At 41.8% G+C, this 21,830-nt stretch overlaps 1 protein-coding gene across 4 annotated transcripts in view; it reads right to left on the bottom strand.

Moving 5' to 3' along the window:
• KYNU (kynureninase) overlaps nucleotides 1–21,830 on the bottom strand; it is a 99,270-nt gene that overhangs the window by 13,968 nt on the left and 63,472 nt on the right. The gene's annotated exons all lie outside the window — the stretch shown is intronic.

Genomic DNA, 21,830 nt, shown 5'->3' with positions numbered 1-21,830 from the left:
GTGCTGGGCGCCCAATACACATCTCTAAGCAATTAGGTGGCTTTGTTTTCTGTGGCTCCATCTTCAGCATGCCAGCCAGCACAGTTGAGCTATCATTGTGTTTAAGGCTAGAGTGTGTATGTAATTTGCTGCTAGCAAGAGCTAGTAGCAAATTACTTTCCCCTGGAGCAAACAAGGAGGAAAGGAACTGTGCTTCTCCACTCTACTCCTGGAAAGGCCTAGCCACATGCTGCAAATTAAAAAGGCCAAAAAGTCCAAGATAGATGGGACTAGTTTGGTCAGTCACACTGTATGTAAAGAATTGTTATACAAACTATGCACAGTGCCAAGTAAAATGCTTACTTGTTATTTCTGGATAATATGGATTTATATTTCACCCCATGAATAGATCCATCACTCTCATCTCATTGTATTATATAAAGCAGACATGTGAAATATTATATTGCTAAAGAATAGTCTTACTATTTAAAGTCCCATGGAAATCAACAATGAAATCATCCATTCATTTCAATGAATTTTTTGGCAAAAATAATATATTACAAATAAAACTATTTATTTGCTATTGCCCAAATAACTCAGATGCAGATGCTTTGAATAATAAAAAATGCATCAACTGTTTTATAGTATTTTACAGTATCTTTCCTTTATAATAGTTTACCATAAAACACGTTACACAATAATATTATAACAAAATCCCACTGAAGTTAATGGTGCAAGTATTCCATTCTTTCCAATTGGCTTAGCATAGCAAAAAACCAAACATGAAGTATACTACCTAGAATAACAGTGTGTAGTAAGGTTAAAAAAATACTAAAGAGCAATTTACTTGTTGGGTCATGTCATGCACTCATTCCTCAGGCAATAGATGTCAACGGGAGACCCACAGACATCAACAGGAGTACTGTCCAAGTAAAGAATGATGAAGGACTAACAGTCCTGGACTTCAGGTTTTAGTTCAGGTGAGACTCCAAAAGCTTGGTGTTGTATCAAAACTTATTGACTCTGTGCAACTGGCCTAGAACAGGACCTATCCTGTGCTTTGTCATGTCTAGAACTTGGAAACTGAAATTTCAGAAATTGATTAAAGTTTGGTGATAGAAATGCAAGAAATTTAAAGGTGGCGTAATTTTTTTTAAATCATTTTGCCTGTCCCTACCATTACTAAAACACTGACAAACCGACATTTCTTTTTGCCATTCTAGAACTCCATGGGCATCATACATGATGGGTGTTTAGATACAATTCTGGTTCTACACCATCATCAATCCAGTTTTTTCTATGGATGTCATTTGTTTGATGTACGATATGTCAACAGGATTCAAAGAGGTTTTATATCTATATACACACACATACACAATCTTTATAAATTAGCAATCAACAGTTAATAGTTTTCTGTGAAAAAATTGAAATCAGGGCTGCTACTGGTATGCCAAATTTCAGCCTGTTATGATGTGAAATAGCTGAGGTGTTATATAAGGGTATATAAATGCATAGTAAAAATAATAGGCAGTAAAATTGCATAGTAAGATGAGGTAGTAAAATTTCTTATTCAAGAGTAGCTACTCTGCATGCAAAATGGATATTCTGAAAGGAATTAGTTATTTCAAACATTCATGTTTTCAAAATACCAAGGCAGCACCTTATAACTTTTATTTTAAATCTGAGTCATGATTTTGGCAAAATCTTGTAATGCCAAAATGCATGAAATAACAAAAAACTTGTTTTTTTATGTTCCTGTATTTAAAGTAATTTGTCCCTAGCCAAGTTGGGGCATTAAACTGTGTTAGGAGAACTAGCTGTTGTAAACCAGGCATGACTGTTTTACAAACCATGATAAAAAAAATGCTTTTTAGATTAGAGAAGGGACTTGTTATGGAAACATGTTTTAATAATCTCTATTGGGAACTGACTCTTACTGGACATTTGCACATATGGCTATTTACACACATAGGTACAACGAGACTGGAGATTTTTCACATTTTATTATAACGCAATTTGAAATGGCCATTCCAGCTTTGTATGTGTATTTGTGTTTCTGATAAGTGTTGGATTATTAGCCTTCTGACATCCCACAAACAGCTAGAGAACATACAGCTTCTCAAGATTGCCATGCCAATATGCTTCAGGAGTGAGAACCTCTCAGTGTGAGAAGGTATTTCAGTCCATGGACCAAATGGGCATAGAGACTCACAGCTGAGCTTGTCAAAAAGCAGTGCTAATTAGGATGGTGTTTTTTGTGAGAGGTACAAGTGATCACATAACCCTACTTAGAGCTAAATAATTTTAGTTTTTTGGTTTTTAAGTAAAAATTCCATTAAAAAGGGAAAGCATTTTGGTCCATTTTGTCTCTAAAATAAAGCAGGAATCCTAATGTTCTCACAAGAAAGAATATTTTTGCATATTTCTGAGCTATACACATCATTACTTTTTAAATGTTTAATATGCTGGGTTAATGCACACTGTTACTTGCCCAAGTTCATGACACAAATAAGGCATGTAATTAAAGATCATTAAACATATTTCATTGGTCTTGTTTTACCCGAACATTCTCCCATTTTACAAATCAAGAGGCGTAGACAGCAGATTTATGGAGGGGAAAAATTATGCCAGATAGGCACATCATCCTTTCATTTTGTTCCTATTTCTTTTAAGCACATTTACACCAGGGAACAATCCCTTCAGTAAGTATTTTTATTTAGCTCATTTTTTTCTCACATCTGTGTGTGTTAGACAGAAGCGCTGGGCATTCATAACTTGAGTCGTTTCGTTTGTAGTTGCATTAATGATGCAAGAGTGTGGGATATAATGATCACTATGTATGTGCGGTGAAGACATCAAAGAAGATCCAGTTAAAGAACATAGAAGAAATACAAAAAAATTCCTTTGACCTTTGCTTCTAAGTAACAGATGATTATGCAACTCATTTATAATTTACAATGTGAAGAAACGTGGTTCATTTGCCTTCTTGGGGGCGGGGGGAGAGAACCCCTCTGAAACTATTGAGCAGTGAAAACAAGCAAACACTGTTAACACAGCCTGACTTCCACAACCCAGGACAAAGCCTTCTATGAACCATTCTATCATCATATTTTGTGAGAAATCATTTTAAGGGTCTATGGGAAAGTATGCTAAAAGATATAACAGGAAAATAACAGTGTAGAATGAATGACACTAAATATTAAATTCTCAAACTTCACTATGTATGGAGTATAATGGTCTCTCCCTTTACTAGTCAGATCACATCCTTGCCTGGAAATGTCTTATGCCTTACTCGGATGATATAGAAATACTATATTATTGGATTTATATAGTTTACCTATGCTTGGCTTTTTAATCCTAATATCTGAATGGATTAAGAAGATGAAAAAACAAGAGGTAGGCAAAGCAGATAAGGACAAAAATACAAAAGACTTGTCCCTCCCCTTCTCTCCTGCCAAACGTTTGCCCATTCTTAGAAGTAAACTTAAGCCTTTAAGAATTGAAAACATTGGATCCTTTCTTTCAACATACCTTCTTCTGCTAACCAGATGGGAAGGCAACCAGTAATGCTGGAAATCTCATGAGAAAGTCTGGTCTATAGAGCTGATCAAGACATTTCAGAATTCAAAATTCTGATGAAAAAAAATATGAATTTTTCACAAAAATATTAATGTCAATTTTGACAAGTTCAATTGTTCTCATGAGATTTTCAGCCCACTTGTGCTGACCCAAGAGGTGTGCATAGTTTGGAAATACATCTGAATTTTTAGATTCTTATCTGAACAGAACAAGAACTCTGAACCTCTTGTGATGCTCCCATCATTAGAAACAATTCTTATTTTCTCACAGGATTAACAAATGCTAAGAGGAAGGTTATTTTAACTGGAGGTTCTTCAAGATGTGTGGTCCCTATCTGTATTCCACTGGGGGGGGGGGGGGGTTATGCATGCACATCATGCACCTGGAGTCAGAGAATTTGAAAGTAGTGTCTGTTGGTTGATGAATGTGTCCTGGCTCACCTTGTGTGTCCAACCGAGGTGATAAAGGGTGGTGTGGACCAATCACTTCGTCAGTTCCTTTTCCACCATGAATCAGATAAGATCCAAAATAGAGGGGAAGGAGGGTGGGTAGTGGAATACAGATAGGGACCACATGCCTTGAAGAACCTCCAGTTACAGTAAGTAACTTCTTCTTCTTCTTCTTCTAGTGATACTCCCTATTGTATTTAACTGTGGGTGATTGAGAAGAAGTACCCAAGTAGGAACAGAGTGCGTGGATGAAGACAGTAGCATTGATCAGAGAACAGCCGTCCCACAGGTGGCATCAGCAACTAAATACTGTACCAGGGCATAATGCCTTACAAATGTGTGGATGGAGCTCCACATGGATGCTTTACAGCTATCCTAGGAGGGTATTTCCTGGAGAAACACTATGGTAACTGGTTGAGCTCTAGTGGAATGAGCTCATAACCTTGTAGGGGGAGGGACATTCGAGAGCTGATAGAGTAGAATGCAACCAGATATCCATTTGGAAATTCTCTGGGTGGAGATGGTATGCCCTCTGACTCTCTTCACTACAGCAACAGTCTCAAGGACTTCCTGGTTGGTTTTGTTCTCTGCAGGTAAAAGGCTAAGGCTTGTTGGCCATTGCACAAACATGCGGTTTCGGGAAGAATACAGGTAAGTGAATGGATTGGTTAAGGTGAAATTCCAAATCACTTTAGGGATAAATTCCAATCACTTTAGGGATAAATTTGGGATGTATGTGTAAAGAAACTTTATCTTTGTGGAACACAGCATATGGAGGGTCTGCCATCATTGTTCCAAGTTCAGTGACCCTCCTCACCAATGTGATGGCTACAAGAAAGGTGACCTTCATGGAGAGGAGCCTTTAGCAAGTAGCTAAACACTCAAAAAGGGGGGCATTGTCAGTACTGAAAGAACAGGATTCAAGTGTCATTGGACCACAATCTTTTCAAGAGGTGGGAAAGTTCTTATCAGGTCTTTCCAGAATTGATTGGTTAGTGGATATGCAAAAATAGTGTAGCCTTCAGTAGGTGGATGCAATGCACTGATTTCTGCTAAGTGGATTTGCAAGGAGCTGAGGGAGAGACCCAATGTCTTCAAAGATAGGATATAGTCTAAGAGAGTGGAATATACATCTCCTCTGGTAGAATGACTCTTTGTTTTATCCAGGGGAGGTCCTCAATGGTATTCTGGACCTCCCAGGGGAACCCTGAGGCATGAAGCCAGGACTCCCTCTGCATAACAATGGCAATAGCCATGGCTATAGAGGTAGTATCAGCCACATTGACTACAGATTGGAGGGTAGTTCTGGCTATTAATTAACTTTCTTCTATCAGAGCTTGGAAACGAATATGATTCTGCTGTGGGAGGCCATTGGCGAATTCCTCAAACTAAGTATAGTTCAGGAAATAATATTTAGCCAATTGCGCTTGATAATTGGTTATCGTGAATTGAAGACTGGAACACAAGAAAACCTTCCTCCCCACTAGATCTAAATGTTTACCCTACTTGTCTGTGGGAGTAGATCTGGGATGTTATTGCCTGGACCTTTCCAAAGTGGCCTGAAGCACCAACAAGTTGGGAGCTGGGTGAGAGAATAAGAATTCTGAGCCCTTAGCCAGCACATAGCATCTTTCCATCCTTTTGAGGGTAGGAGCGCAGGTGGCGGGGGTATGCCACACTCTCCTAGACAGCTCCAGTATGGCATCATTGACAGGGAAGGCAATTCTTGTAGGCCCAGAGGTATGGAGGATGTCCAAAAGCCTGTGTTGGGAGTCCTGGATCTTCTCTAGTGGAATCTGAAGTTCCCTGATGACTCTGCAGAGAAGGCCTTGGAACTGCCTGAAGTCATCCAGGGGGAAAGGGATGTCAAAGTTACCTCTTCATCCAGCGATGGTGATGGTAGTCTGGCCAGTTCTTATGGAACCAGAGCATAGTACTCCTCCTCCCCTATCGGAGCCAGGGGAAAATTTGATGGTTCCCTCAGAGGGAAGAAAGGTGATGACTCCCTGGCAGATCGGATAGATTTTGAAGAGGGATACTCATCCCAGGGTCACCAATATGGCCAGTAGGACGGGTTGACAGATGGTCACGGAGGTCCCCATGGCTGAGTCAGGGGAGGCAATGGTTGGTCCCAGGGCCATGTGGATCTCCTGGGGAATGGGTAAGGGCGGTATGGAAGAAGTGGTTCATCTGAGGGTTCCGCATCTCCCAAGAAGAAAAAGCCTGACTTGGGTTAAAGTGGTGGTACCGCTTGTGCTGTTGGAGAGGTGTAAGTTGTCTCTGGGGGGCGCCAATAGGCTCTTTTCTGCAGGCAGGTCTCTTGGAGGAGATATAAGCTCCCGGAAATGGAAGGTCCCAATGGAGGGGATATTCTGAATCAGAAAGCAAAAGTGTCCTGTGGTGTGGCTATGGATCTGGATCTCCCCGGTGTAAAGGGGACTCTTTCTGTCAGGGCAGTTGGTGCCAGCAATGATGATGTTATCTGGCAGCTGTTAGTCTTTGCCAGTGGTGGAGGGTTCCAGGTCTTGTGAAGAGCTGGGGATGGTGGTACCGATGGAGCATGGGGTGGAACCCAATGTTTCTGAGCTTTCTTGTGCCTGTGGGACTTAGGACATACTAAGTGCTCATGGGCCGAACTGGTGAATTTGCTTGCAAGCATGTTGGATTTCTTTGACGTGGATTTAGAGGAAGGCTTAGTCCTATGCTTATGTGAGTACTTCCTATGTCCTGCAGTGGGGTCTGTGTGGATGGATTCTCTAGCACAGAGTTGAACTTTGCAGTGGGAGGCACACTCCGTGCTGATTCAGGCTGATGTACAGGGGGGTTCCCTGGCCTGGATCTGATTGGGGTCTCATAGTCATCTTCATGAGATACTTGCAGAGACAAAGTGTCTACCCTTCTTAGGTATGGCTGGGGAAGGACTGGCAAATACTGCACTGAGTTTCGATGTGAGCTTCTCCCAGGCAGTAGAGGCAGTGTTGATGGTTGTCACTGAACGAAAAGGATCACAGGCAGGAAGTACAGAGTTTAAAGCCCAGATTCCTGGGCACAGTCCAATACCCAAACAGGGTACAGGGCGAAGGGGGTGGCCTGTAGCCTAATTTAACTCTAAAGGACACTAAAAACTACTAGATCTAAAAAAGTTAAGAACTATTAAAATTTTGAACTATTTACAACTGAATTAATATTGTTTTTCAGAATGGCATCAGAACTGAGGACACAAAAGGTTCTGAAAACCCAGTTTTTTCCTCAAAGTAATTGTCACTGTGAACCCATAGAAACAGCTTCGCTTTTATGGGTTCATTCCAGCACTTCACAAAAATGCCAAGAATGTTAGTGAAACTGTTCATTTTATTTACCATTTTTTTTGTGTTTTATGGTCCAGAAGTTGGGGGCCCATGCATGGGACTTGGGAAAACTAGGTTCCGTTCCCGTCTCTGTCACAGACTTCCTGTGTAGCCTTGGGCAAGTCATTTAGGCTTGGATGCACAAGAGTTAGACACCAAGACCATGATTCAGGCACCTAAGTCCCTGTTTTAGCACTATTGTGATGCAGAAAACTCTTGCAAAACCCTCTAGGCATCTAAACTCACTCAGTGACTACGTTTTTGAAGTAAAAGATCTCTAGACATCTAAGTTTCTGCTCTGGGCATGCACACTGCTGCCTCTCTCTGGGCATCCAGGCATTATCTACTGCTGAAGCCCCAGCACAATTCACAAAACAGGGGAAGATAGGCCTTTAGCCATCTGAGGTGCATGCAGGGCTCAATCAGGAAGGGACCTTCTAAGCATGCCTACCGGACCAGGCCCTGCATGTAAGATCACACAAAACAGTTGGGCGGGAGGCAAGGAGCAGTTAATTTCCCTCATAACTTTTAGCTCAGTGGTTAAAGAACTCATCTGGGCTTTGGGAGATCCCCAGTTCAAATCCTTCTTCCACCTGAGGGGGAGAAGGGATTTGAAGTAGGCTTTACCATCATCTCTCAGGTGAGTGCTGTAATCACTGGGCTATGGGATACTCTGAGGTGGGCTTCTCAGTCTCTTCTGTTGAAGCTGTTTCACTATTGCTAAATAATTTACAAATTAAGTGCAAAATGCAGAGGTTTTATTCCTGCTGCAGGTGCAAATCTCATTGTAACCTTAAGTATGGAGTAACTACCTATGGCTCTGTAATATATATGGTTGGCCAGGATTTGCATAGGATTTGGCTCTCATTGAATTCCAATAACATTCAGGCACCTAACTCACTTTGGCTCCTTGGAAAATCCCTGCCAAGATTCCCAGCAGCTATGTTTAAAACCCTATTTGTTTCTCTCTGTCAAGCGATTCACTTATTGGAACGGTACATATCCTTTACCCCACATTGTGACACACGGCCAGAAAGGGTTATACAACTAGCAGGCTAATTGACCCAGAATCAACCTTTAGAGACATATTAGTAGACAATGGTTGTGTTTTTTGTGTGTTTACATATATAAAGCTCATCATTTCTACTATGAAACTGACCTAAGAACTCTATTCATAGCTGTATGTATGATAATCTTTTAACCAATACTCACTCTCGTTTCTTTTTAAACAAATTTTAGTTTAGTTAATAAGAATTGGTTGTAAGTGTATATTTGGGTAAGATTTTAAATATTCATTAACCTGGTGGGTAATGTGTCCAATCCTTTGGGATTGGTAGAACTTTTATATGATAAACAAGATTTTCAGTAATCCTCATCATATTTGACTTGGCTGTCTGGGTGAGAGCTCAAGGCTGGGTTGCTTTAAAGGAACTGTGTTTTGGCTTCTGGGTAACCAGTAAGGTTTTGCAGAAGCTGTTTTGTTGCTGGCTTGGTGAATCTAAGCATTAGAATAACCACCATTTGCGGGCTTTGTCTGCCCCATTCTTTGTAGTTTGCCCTGATTGAGCAATCTCACAGTGGCTCCCATCACATGTGTCAAGTTTCAACCATTTCATAGTCCTCTTGTACACTGGATCAATACTTAATTATAAGTAGGATGTTTGTGGAGCTTGAAAAGGTTTGGAACCACAGGTAATTATTAGTCTCATATTACTGTAGTTTTGGTCTTTCACATATCCTGGTATACTTTCTTTGCCCTTTGCAACTTGCTACAAATATTTTTGTAATTATTAAGTATATATGACTCATTAATATTGCTGTACATTATTAATGGATTGCTCTCTTAGAACTCAATAAAAAATCAAAACCCTTTATGAAAGGTGTTACTATAAAAATAGTGACTTTTCATATTTAATATCTCTGAAGCTTTACTTTGTCAAAAGACCAAAACAATAAGATTATACCATAGGCTAATAGTGTGACGTCTCTTCTGTTGAATTGTTTGCATTTTCAGCAACAGCTAAAATAAGTAATTTTATTTTATTTTCTTAATTTTCGTATGTCTCGTTTAAAAATGGCCAAACTGATTTTCTCCCCAGATGCAAATTTTAATGGCACAAATCTAAATCTCTAAAAACAGTTTTATAATCCAAGTACTGACACAAGCTTAACTCTGCTGTCTTGGTTGGTGATATTATAAAATGACCTAGATTTGAGTAATCATCCTCCTTTCCCCAAAAGTTGACCAATTCAGGTCTCACTTGAGTCACAGGTGGAAATTTTAATGTATCAGGTTACAAGGTTAGGGAATAGAATCATAGAATAACAGAGTTGGAAGGGACCTCTGGAGGCCATCTAGTCCAACCCCCTGCCCAGAGCAGGACCAATCCCAACTAAATCATCCCAGCCAGGGCTTTGTCAAGCCTGACCTTAAAAACTTCTAAGGAAGGGGATTCCACCACCTCCCTAGGTAACGCATTCCAGTGTTTCACCACCCTCCTAGTGAAAAAGTTTTTCCCAATATCCAACCTAAACCTCCCCCACTGCAACTTGAGACCATTACTCCTTGTCCTGTCATCTGCTATCACTGAGAATAGTCTAGATCCATCCCCTTTGGATCCACCTTTCAGGTAGTTAAAAGCAGCTATCAAATCCCCCCTCATTCTTCTCTTCCATAGACTAAACAATCCCAGTTCCCTCAGCCTCTCCTCATAACTCATGTGTTCCAGTCCCCTAATCATTTTTGTTGCCCTTCGCTGGACCCTCTCCAATTTCTCCACATCCTTCTTGTAGTGTGGGGCCCAAAACTGGACACAGTACTCCAGATGAGGCCTCACCAATGTCGAATAGAGGGGAACGATCACGTCTCTCGATCTGCTGGCAACTTCATTCCACAGGTGAAAAACCTAGACTGTTTGGTCAACCAAGTGTGAGTTGATTTACAGCTTATAAGTATTTGCAGATAAAGAGTGCATATGTCCTCCTCTCGGATTGATTTTTTTCCTTGTTAGACTTTTAGACTCAGTACAACTGAGAATATTCCAATCTCAGAACATGTCCATTCATATTATCCCTTCAGGTCAAAACAAACGGAGATTGAGTTGACTTTTATAACAGGAAACAAGTTTTTGTGATCAGAGCATGTGAAAGAGAAATGACCATTATGTTGGGAATCCAATCAGAGCTTGGTGAATTCACCCAGAACAGTTTAGGAAACCTCTAAGGCATTCACAATGAGGGATGATAATTTCATTCAGTTGCCAGACTGAAAAAAAGGTATGATCAAACTGCAAAAAGAGCTGGAGCTTAAATTAAATCCTAAGAAAAGATCTTACAAAAAACAACCCCTCCAAGGCTAATCAAGTTGAATTAAAAACTGTTAAATCAGCTCATGAGCAACTATTATCACGGAGTGCTCATATATCATCACTTCTACTAGCCAAATATAAGATATATGAAAAGGTGGAATACAGCCAACAGTACGTTAGCACATTTACTAAAAGGAAATCAAATCTCCTGCCTAACATCAGAAATTAAAAATCAAACAGGGAGCCAATTTACTCATAATAGAGATATTAATAAAGTTCTCAGCATTTTCTATAAAGTCCTGGGTAATGCTATATTTTGTAAAGAAATATGGTAAATCTTTTTAGGGTGTTTCAACAAGATTAAATTAAACATGAAGCGACAATCCCACCTAAAGATATTTCTGAACTGTGACTTCTGACTTAAAGAAGACTCAAATGGTTTTGATTATTATGATATATTTAGTGAACTATTCACACACTCCTTAATCTCTTGAATGGATCTTTGAGGGAACAGTATCTAGATGAAATTCTAAATAAATGCATACATCTGACTGAACTATAAAATAAAAATTTAAAGATCCAGGGAGTTATGCTTCCTGTAGCTCTTGATTGTTTTTGAATACAGACATCGTAATATTAATGCAAGCCCTCAATGAGATTGCAACCCTTATTAGACAGAATTTATGAATTATGACCAGATTGGATTTGTCTGCAACAGAAATCAGTCCACATTAAGGGGGGGGCGGGGGTTAGGTCACTGGTTGGAGCTAGTGATATATTGCAAAAGAGGTGTTTAAAAGGTAGTGGGGTTGGATAGGTTTCACAGACCCTAAATTTGTGTTGCAGAATTTTTATTACTGGTGATGATGCATGAAAAGTCAGGAACACAGGACAGAAACTAAGAAGTCATCTTTTTACTTGGAAACTGATCATGTGCAATATGGAAATCATTGTCATTTTAAAATTCCTCCTCATATTAGAGAACTTTCATTTTGTTGTTGTTGTTGCTTTGTAACAACAAGCAAAATGTGACTTAAGATACAGAGGTGTTTGTTGTTGTTTTTAAATGTGGCCCATAATTGCTCTCATTTTTATTAGGGATGAGTAGTCCATGGAGATTACAAGTCCCAGCACCCAGTGCCCAATTTTGATTCAAGTGACCTAACACAAGTACTTAGAACAAGATAAACTTGATCTAAATGTGGGTTCCTCCGGTTAGGGCCTAGCATTTGCAGTAGGTGTATGAGGTGTATGAGAATGAGTGCATGTGTGCACGTACACGCAGTACTGTATTCCTCTGTGTGATGGTCTTTGCTCAGGAGTTGGTCGGTAAGGGAGTGTCACTTAGTGGTCAGGGCTCAGGCCTATGACATGTAGGGGATTGTTGGTAAGGGCGCCAGGCCCTCCCACTCCACCGGGATCTGATCCAAGGACGTGGAGGGCTGTCAGTGATCTGACAGCCCAGGAATGCTTAAGGCTGTGATTGTCCCCAGGTCACCATTTGGGTGTAGAAGGCATGAAGTATCTCCGCTCACCACAAAACACCTTCTGGTGGCTGCATATAGCGTGGTAGCTCTTTTCCTCAATTCGGTGGCAACTGCCTCCTTCTGTGGTATGGCCCACCCTCCTGGGCCAGCTTAGTCCTAGGGCTTTCTCCTGCTGGGGCAGTCCAAACAAAATAAAGGGGAATTAACAAAACTCAGAGTCCACATAAGAGGGAGAGGACAATGCTTCCCTCTCAGGCTGTCTCTGTAGCAGGCTCTCCCTTCCCTCAGGGAGGGACCTTTGGGCAGTTGTCATGGGGAGAGATTCTGCCTTTCCTTCAGCTCTCCTCTGCTGGAGCTGCAGGTTGGCTCTTTTCCCTGCTCCCCTGCCTCTTAACTCCTCCTCCAGTTGGAGCATTTCCTACAGGTGTGGTGGGGCAGGGCTGGCTGATCATAGAGCAATTCCTTAACCCCTTGTTGTCCAGAGTGGCGTTTGTATATCCCATCACACTCTAGTTTTAGAAGTTCTGTTACATCCTCTTTGTCCTACAGGATTTGAATAATGTCTCATTTGTGTGTGATGTGGAGGAATTGCTTTTTTATTTTCAAGGTAGATTAACACAATATATACTGAATATTATTTGTAATGTGGTAGTGGCACCAAAAGCCCCAGTCAGCATTAAGACTCCATTGCACTGGGCACAGTAAAAACACTTAAGAAGTCATCACCTCTATTTTTAATTATATGAAGCAGCAAAAAATCTTAAAGGTCCTAACGAAAGCAACTTTGAAGACTGGACTCAGAGTTCAGGAGAAACTGAACATAAGTGGATGGTTTATGCTCGTAAATTTTCCTTTGGGTGTTTGTGATGCGTATGGCCTTGACCACCCAATATAAATTGTTTGTGCTATATAAAAAGTGATGACTATGAATTAATACTGAAGGATGAGTTGTACCCTATGATAAATTCCCTTTGTTCTATTCCAGCAGCACAGAGGATATATAGCTTCCTGGAACAGACTTTGTGCTACTGCCTTCCTGTCCTTTTTGAATTTCCATTCCATAGCACATTCTAAAACGTTAGGGGTGCTAATGAGAGTTGTGTGATTATACATAAATAGATAAGGCACCAGACAGTAAATGGCACTCAAGAATATACAACATAGTTCCTGGAGTTTGCAGGACTGATTAAAGCTTCTGCTTGTACACGGCAACTGGCTTTCTTCCTTCATCTCTTTACATCAGCCCTTCACACAAAGAAAAAGAGGTCCTGGGGTCCAGAAAATCCTCAGCCACTGGAAGAACTCATCTGGAACTCTTCCTGCTGGTGTAAATCGAACAGTCCCAAGGCTACTGTAATATAGACAAGGAGCCAAATCACCCCTAGGGTTGGGGGGAGAAACAGAAAGATAACATAACAGCACCTGCATCCCTCCCCTCTTCCATAGGTCAGGTGAACTGAAATAAAGTGTGTGTTTATCATCTGGCAGTTCATAGAATCATAGACTTTAAGGTCAGAAGGGACCATTATGATCGTCTAGTCTGACCTCCTGCACAACGCAGGGCACAGAATCTCACCCACCTACTCCTGTAACAAACCTCTAACCTATGTCTGAGCTATTGAAGTCCTCAAATCGTGGTTTAAATACTTCAAGGTGCAGAGAATCCTCCAGCAATGACCCGTGCCCCACACTGCAGAGGAAGGCGAAAAACCCTCAGGGCCTCTTCCAATCTGCCCTGGAGGAAAATTCCTTCCCGACCCCAAATATGGCGATCAGCTAAACCCTGAGCATGCGGGTAAGACTCACCGGCCAGACATGCAGGAAAGAATTCTCTGTAGTAACTCAGATCCCACCCCATCTAACATCCCATCACAGGCCATTGGGCATATCAACCGCTAATCATTGAAGATCAATTAATTGCCAAAATTAGGCTATCCCATCATATCATCCCTTCCATGAACTTATCAAGCTTAGTCTTGAAGCCAGATATGTCTTTTGCCCCCACTGCTTCCCTTGGAAGGCTGTTCCAGAACTTCACTCCTCTGATGATTAGAAACCTTCATCTAATTTCAAGTCTAAACTTCCTGATGACCACTTTATATCCATTTGTTCTCGTGTCCACATTGGTGCTAAGCTTAAATAATTCTTCTCCCTCCGTGATATTTATCCCTCTGATATATTTGTAGAGAGCAATCATATCTCCCCTCAGCCTTCTTTTGGTTAGGCTAAACAAGCCAAGCTCTTTGAGTCTCCTTTCATAAGACAGGTTTTCCATTCCTCAGATCATCCTAGTATTCCTTCTCTGTACCTGTTCCAGTTTGAATTCATCTCTCTTAAAAGTGGGAGACCAGAACTGCACACGATATTCCAGATGAGGTCTCACCAGTGCCTTATATGAACACCTCCTTATCTCTACTGGAAATATCTCGCCTGATGCATCCCAAGACCGCATTAGCTTTTTTCACAGCCATATCACATTGGCGGCTCCTATTTATTCTGTGATCAACCAATATTCCAAGGTCCTTCTCCTCCTCTGTTACTTCCAAGTGATGCGTCCCCAGTTTATAACAAAAATTCTTTTTATTAATCCCGAAATGCATGACCTTGCACTTTTCACTATTAAATTTCATCCTATTACTGTTACTCCAGTTTACAAGGGCATCCAGATCTTCCTGTATGATATCCCGGTCCTTCTCTGTTTTGGCAATACCTCCAGCTTTGTGTCATCTGCAAACTTTATTAGCACATTCCCACTTTTTGTGCCAAGGTCAGTAATAAAAAGATTAAATAAGATTAGTTCCCAAACTGATCCCTGAGGAACTCCACTAGTAACCTTCTTCCAGCCTGACAGTTCACCTTTCAGTATGACCCATTGTAGTCTCCACTTTAACCAGTTCCTTATCCAGCTTTCAATTTTCATATTGAAACCCAACTTTTCCAATTTAGCTAATAATTCCCCATGTGGAACCATATCAAATACCTGACTGAAATCGAGGTAAATTAGATCCACTGTGTTTCCTTTGTCTAAAAAAATCTGTTACCTTCTCAAAGAAGGAGATCAGGTTGGTTTGGCATGATCTACCTTTTGTAAAACAATGTTGTATTTTGTCCCAATTACCATTGACCTCAATGTCCTTAACTACTTTCTCCTTCACATTTTTTTCCAAGACCTTGCATACTGCAGAGGTCAAACTAACAGGCCTGTAGTTGCCCAGATCACGTTTTTTCCCTTTCTTAGAAATAGGAACTATGTTAGCAATTCTCCAGTCATACGGTACAACCCCTGAGTTTACAGATTCATTAAAAACTTGCAATTTCATGTGTCAGTTCCTTTAATATTCTTGGATGAAGATTATCTGGGCCCCCCGATTTAGTCCCATTAAGCTGTTTGAGTTTGGCTTCTACCTCGGATGTGGTAATATCTACCTCCATATCCTCCTTCCCATTCGCCGTCCTACAATTATCCCTAAGCTCCTCATTAAAGACTGAGGCAAAGTATTTGTTTAGCTATTGGGCCATGCCTAGATTATCCTTAACCTCCACTCCATCCTCAGTGTTTAGCGGTCCCACTTCTTCTTTCTTTGTTTTCTTCTTATTTATATGGCTATAGAACCTTTTATTATTGGTTTTAATTCACTTTGCAAGGTCCAGCTCTACAGGGCTTCTGGCCTTTCTCATTTTATCCCTACATGTTCTGACCTCAATAAGGTAGCTTTCCTTGCTAATCCTTCCCATTTTACACTCCTTGTAGGCTTTCTGCTTTTTCTTAATCACCTCTCTGAGATGGTTGCTCATCCAGCTTGGTCTACAACACCTGCCTATGAATTTTTCCCCTTTCTTGGGATGCAGGCTTCTGATAGTTTCTGCAACTTTGACTTGAAGTAATTCCAGGCCTCCTCTGCCTTTAGGTCCACAAGTTCTTCAGTCCAATCCACTTCCCTAACTAAATTTCCTTAATTTTTTAAAGTTAGCTCTTTTGAAATCAAAAACCCTAGTCACAGATCTATTTTTGTTTATCCTTCCATTTAGTTTGAATTGAATTAACTCATGATCGCTCGAACCAAGGTTGTCCCCTACAACCATTTCTTCTATGAGGTCCTCACTACTCACCAAAACCAAATCTAAAATGTCATCCCCTCTTGTTCGTTCAGCGAAGTTATCCATCAGCTATATCCAGCTTGGCGACGGTATCCATCAGCTATTGCATCCAGGAAAATCTGAGCCCTATTAATATTACTAGCATTTGTCCTCCAGTCTATATCTGGGAAGTTAAAGTCTCCCATGATCACACAATTCCAATTAGTATTTACCTCATTAAAAACATTAAAGAGGTCTCTACCCATATCGGATCCTGGTGGTTTATAGCACACCCCAAGCACTATCCCAGGGGAGGCTCTAATAGCTTTCTTTCCCAATGTGATTTTTGCCCAGACAGACTCTGTCTTATCCATTCCATCACTTCTTATTTCCTTACAGTCTACCTCATCATTGATATACAATGCCACTCCACCACCTTTGCCTTTATTTCGGTCTTTCCTAAACAGCACATATCCTTCAATACCTGTAGACCAGTCATGACTACTATTCCACCATGTTTCTGTTATCCCTATAATATCTGGTTTCACTTCCTTCACCAGTAGCTCTAGTTCCTCCATTTTGTTACTTAGGCTCCTTGCACAAACATCTTAATTTTTGCTGTTTGGCCTTGCTCACATTCTTTACCCAATTGGGCACAGACATTTTACTTCCAGTATCACCTATTAGACTGGTATGTACACTACCCTTCCTCCTTATTTCCATTCTCCTACCCACAGCGATATCCTTTCTTACTTTGTTTTCTTCCCTCTCAATGTTAAAATCCAGCGTACAGATTACCTGGACATCTCCCAACCATCTCCCCCAGATTCCTAGTTTAAAGCTTTCTTGATCAGTTTTGCCATCCTCCATCCTGGAAGTCTATTTCCCTCCTTCCTCAGGTGAAGTCCATCCCGAGAGAGCAGTCTTCTGTCCATGAATGCTTCCCAGTGGCCATACATCCCAAAGCCCTCCTTATAGCACCACTACCTGAGCCATCTGTTGAGCATCATAATCTTGTCACACCTTTGTTGCCCTTCTCTAGGAATAGGCAGAATCCCACTGAAGATCACTTGAGCCTTGATTTCCTTGAGCGTCTTCCCCAGCCTGGCATAGTCTCCCCTGATACATTCCAGCAAGAATCTAGCTGTATCATTTGTTCCCACATGAAGGAAAATCAGTGGATACTTTCCCACTCCCGTTAGGATCCTCTTCAGCCTCAGGTCCACATCCTGTATCTTAGCACCCAGCAGACAGCACACCCTTCTGTTCTCTGGATCAGCTCTTGTTACAGGCCTGTCTGTTCTTCTCAGTAATGAGTCCCCAGTCACATAGACCTGGCTTTTCCTGGCGATCGTGCGATTCTCCAGTGTATCCCCTGTTCCCTCTGGCTGCAAGTCCTCTCGATTCCTATTGTCTCTTGCAATCCTCTGAAACCCATCCCATATCCTCCGGGGGCTCATATTTGGTGTTGTTATAGCCATTGACTCTTGCCCTTTTCCTATAGGGCTAGCTGCTCTTCTCTTCTTCCTTGCCCTCTCACCTTCAGTGACCACCTGCTGTGCCCCTTCTTCATTTTCCAACTCCGCAAACCTATTCCTGAGCTCCGTTTCTCCTTCATTAGCCTGTCTTTTCCTCTGCCTGGGTCTCTTAGTCACATGCTTCCACTGTCCACTTTCCTCACCCAGCAGTATCCCCTCAGAGTTCTTTGGTCCTGCTTCCACCTGCAAGTCTGAGCTTTTCCCTTCAGCCTCCTCATGTCTTTGCTCCATCATCCGTTCCAACCCCCTTCTAAACTCGACCAGAGTTTCCACCTGCATCTCCAATCCTCAGATCTTTTCTTCCATCAGCTCTATCAGGCAGCACTTCATGCAGACGAAACTCTCTTCAGGTACCCCCTCCTGGATCATGTACATGCCGCAGCTTCTACATCCAGTCATCTTAATTGTGTCTTCCACTATTTGGGTCACTCCCACTGCTGCCTGTGTATCTGTCATCACCTTCTCACCTAAGTCCTGTTAGTCTGGAAAACACAAACCAAACCAAAACACCACCACCCACAGCAAAACAAACCCCCAATGAGCACCAAAACACTGCCAGACCACCACACACTCCCTTCACTAGCCTGTCTGTTCCTCTGCCTGGCTCTCTTGATCTTACCCCCAAACTCCCCTTACAAACTCCCACTCAAACTCCCCTGTTTACAGCTCTATTTGCTGGCTCCTATGCCGCTGTAGCTGTTGTGCCCCTGTAGCTGTCTGTGCCGCTGCCTGCCTGACTGGCTGGCTACCTTTATAGGACCCCTAGTCAGAGAAGCCCCGCCCCCTAATCAGGGTTCAGCTTCTCTCCCAGCACACTGCCCCTACCAGCCTCTATAAATACCAATACACATACCTACAAATACCTTCTCCTCCAACAGAACTCCAACTCAAACTCCCCTGTTTACAGCTCTGTTTGCTGGTTTCCATCAGGATTCAAGCTGCACAGAGAAAAGTAATTGATTTTTCTGTCATATTTTGATATTTCTAAATTTGGTTTAGTTCCCATTTGGAACAACCCCCACAAAATTTCAGAATGTGCTGTGAAATGGAAATTCAAAAAGGAACGCAACTCTCGATCCTGGGAGCCCTGTGTTCCCCAGCTCAGAGGCAGGTCATCTGGTGGCCTGCTCTGGAAGCAACAGACCTTGGAAGTCCCAGGAGATGAGGCTGTCAAGGAGCCAGAAGCCTGGGAGCCAGCACACCCAGGGCTCCCAGAGTCCCAGCTACCTGTTATTGTGCCTGATGGGGAATTGGGAGGCTGCAAGCCCAATGGAGTCAGAATCTTATGGGCTTGGGAGCCAGGGCTTGCAGGCTCCTGGATCCCCATCAAATTGTTTGAAAAGCTGAAGCTGGAGTCTGGGAGCTCAGAAGTCAGGGCCTCCAAACTCTTGGCTTCCTGTCAGTCTGCAGGTGGTCTACTGAGCAGCTAAGCAGGTAACCATGCGGCCTATCACAACTTACTCAAAATCCAACAGGCTCCAGGAAACATCTTGATTTTGATGAATCAGCATTGGATATGAGAGAACTTGTAGAGGATATGGCTCTAAATAGGATGCTCTTTCACTTACAGCATAAGGTTTGGCCTTTTGAAAGGAATAAAGTTGTCAGAGGGCAACATTTTAAAAACATCATTCATAAAATCCAAAAAATTATATGGTACATGAGATGTCTCCAGCCACACATGGGTAAGCAATAAATTTTATCCTTATTGTATAGATAGGAAATCTAAGGCTCAGAGAAGTTGGGTGATTTCTCTAAGACGCTCACTGGATAAGTTGATTTCAGCATGGGACAGAAGGCAAAAGTCCTGAGCTCTAATTCTGATACTGATTTACTTTGTGATCCTCAGCAAGTCATCTTTCCTATTTTTTCCTTTGTAAAATGTAGGTAATAATATCTATGGACTAGATAATAATTGTAAAGTTCTGTATGAAGGTGCAAAGAAATGTCAAGGCTAGCTAGTGGAAGAGGTGGGAATAGAACTCATGAGCATGCTTTTCAAAATTGACACATACATTGACAGATTTACATGAAATAGGATTCTCAAGTTTTCACAGGTGTGATGGTGTGCCTGCCCCACACTGGGCTCTAAGCAGTTAATAGAGCCCTATGGAGACTGCACAGGAGTCAGCCAATCAGAGAAGGACTGAAGGGAGCAGCCAAGCAGGCCCATACAAAAAGGGAGGGCAGAGAAGGAAAGTTCTCTGCCCAGAGTGGAAGGACTGTGTCCCTGGAGGACTGAGAGAACTGCCAGCACCCTGGACAGAGCAGTGCTGCTAGAAGGGACCGGGGGAGCAAGAGACAGCTCCTGGATGGCTGCTGGGGTTTGCAGGATGAGGCCCTGAAGCAAGGCCAAAGAGGATGTTGGGGCCATGAGGAAGTGGCCAGACAATTCTCTGCAGTAGCCACTAAGGGAAGTGGCTGAACAGTGGACTGCAGGTCCCCTGGAAGGAGGGGAGCACAGTATGTGGCATGGCCGGAGGTCTGTGTTGCTGAAGAGGACGCCACGGTCCTTGATGTGGGTCCTAGAGCAGGAGTGATGGCGGTGAGCCACCACCAGAGGAGGGCGCCCTGCGAACTGAGCTAATCCCCAGGACAGCCAGCAGGAGATGCCAGAGTGGTGAGTGAACCCCATTACCACAGGTTCTACTGAAAACTTTCAGTTCCCCAAAAGTTTGTGGAAAACCATAATTTTGGGAAATGTGATTGGATGCAATGAAATGGTGAACAATGGTCTAGGAATGAACTGTAGGGTGACATGGAAAGAATAAAGAGAATGTGAGTGGCATATTCCACGCACACACAAAAAATCAATTTTACCTAACTCTGATAACATTATTGCAACATATTTATGGCTATATAGGACTACAAATATACACAGCACTTTATAAACAGAAAGATACATTCCTTGTCCCAAGGATATTAAAATCTAAATAAGTCATAGAAATATAGAGCTGGATGGGATCTTGAGATGTCATTTCATCTAGCCTTCTGTGATGAAGCAGGACCAAGTATACCTAGACTGTCCCTGATAGGTGTTTGTGTATGCTGTTCTTAAAAACCTCCAATGATGGGAATTTCACAATATCACTTGGAAATCTATTCCAGTGCTTAACTATCCTCACAGTTAGAAAGTTTTTCCTAATATCTAACTTAAATCTCCCTTGCTGTAGATAAAGCCATTGCTTGTCCTACATTCCCTGGACCTGGAGAACAACTGATCACTGTCCCCTTTATAACATTCCTTAATGTATTTGAAGACTGATCAGGACCTCCCTCAGATTGCTTTTCTCAAGACTATACATGCCAAGGATTTTTTAACCTTTCCTCATAGGTCAGCTTTTCTAAACCTTTTTTCAATTTACTTGCTCTTCTCTGTACTCTTTCCAATTAGTCCACATCTTTCCTATGAAAGGGGACGTCCCAAACCAGACACCGTACTCCAGCTGAGGCCTCACCACTGCCAAGTAGAGCAGGACAATTACCTCTTGGATCTTATACATTGACACCCCTGTTGATACACCCCAGACACTTAGACTTTTTTGCAATTACATCCAGTTGGTGAGTCATATTCAATTTGTGATCCACCAAAAACTCCTAGACCCTTTTCAGAAGCACTACTGCCAAGCCAGTTACTCCCCATTTTGCAGTTATGCATTTGATTTTTCATTCATAAATGTAGTACTTTGCACTTGTCTATTTTGAATTTCATCTTGTTGATTTCAGACCAGTTCTGCAGCTTGTCAAGGTCCTTTTGAATTTTAATCCTGTCCTCTGAAGTGCTTGCAACCCCTCAAACCTTGGTGTCATCTGCAAATTTTGTAAGCACACTTTCTACAACATTATCTAAGTCATTAATAAAAATATTGAATACTACCAGACTCAGGACAGACCTGTGTGGGATGCCACTACATATGTCTCACCAATGAGACATCAAACTACTGATAACTACTCTTGAGTATGGTCTTTCAACCAGTTTTGAACCCACCTTATAGTACTTTCATCTAGACCACATTTCTCTAGTTTGCTTATGAGAATGTCACGTGTAATTGTGTCAAAAGCCTCA

This window comes from Natator depressus, chromosome 11, assembly GCF_965152275.1.
Source record: "Natator depressus isolate rNatDep1 chromosome 11, rNatDep2.hap1, whole genome shotgun sequence".
In the NCBI taxonomy this organism is placed as follows: Eukaryota; Metazoa; Chordata; order Testudines; family Cheloniidae; genus Natator; species Natator depressus.
The sequence above is the reverse complement of the archived record's forward strand: the minus strand, read 5'-3'. Positions and strand labels throughout refer to the sequence as shown.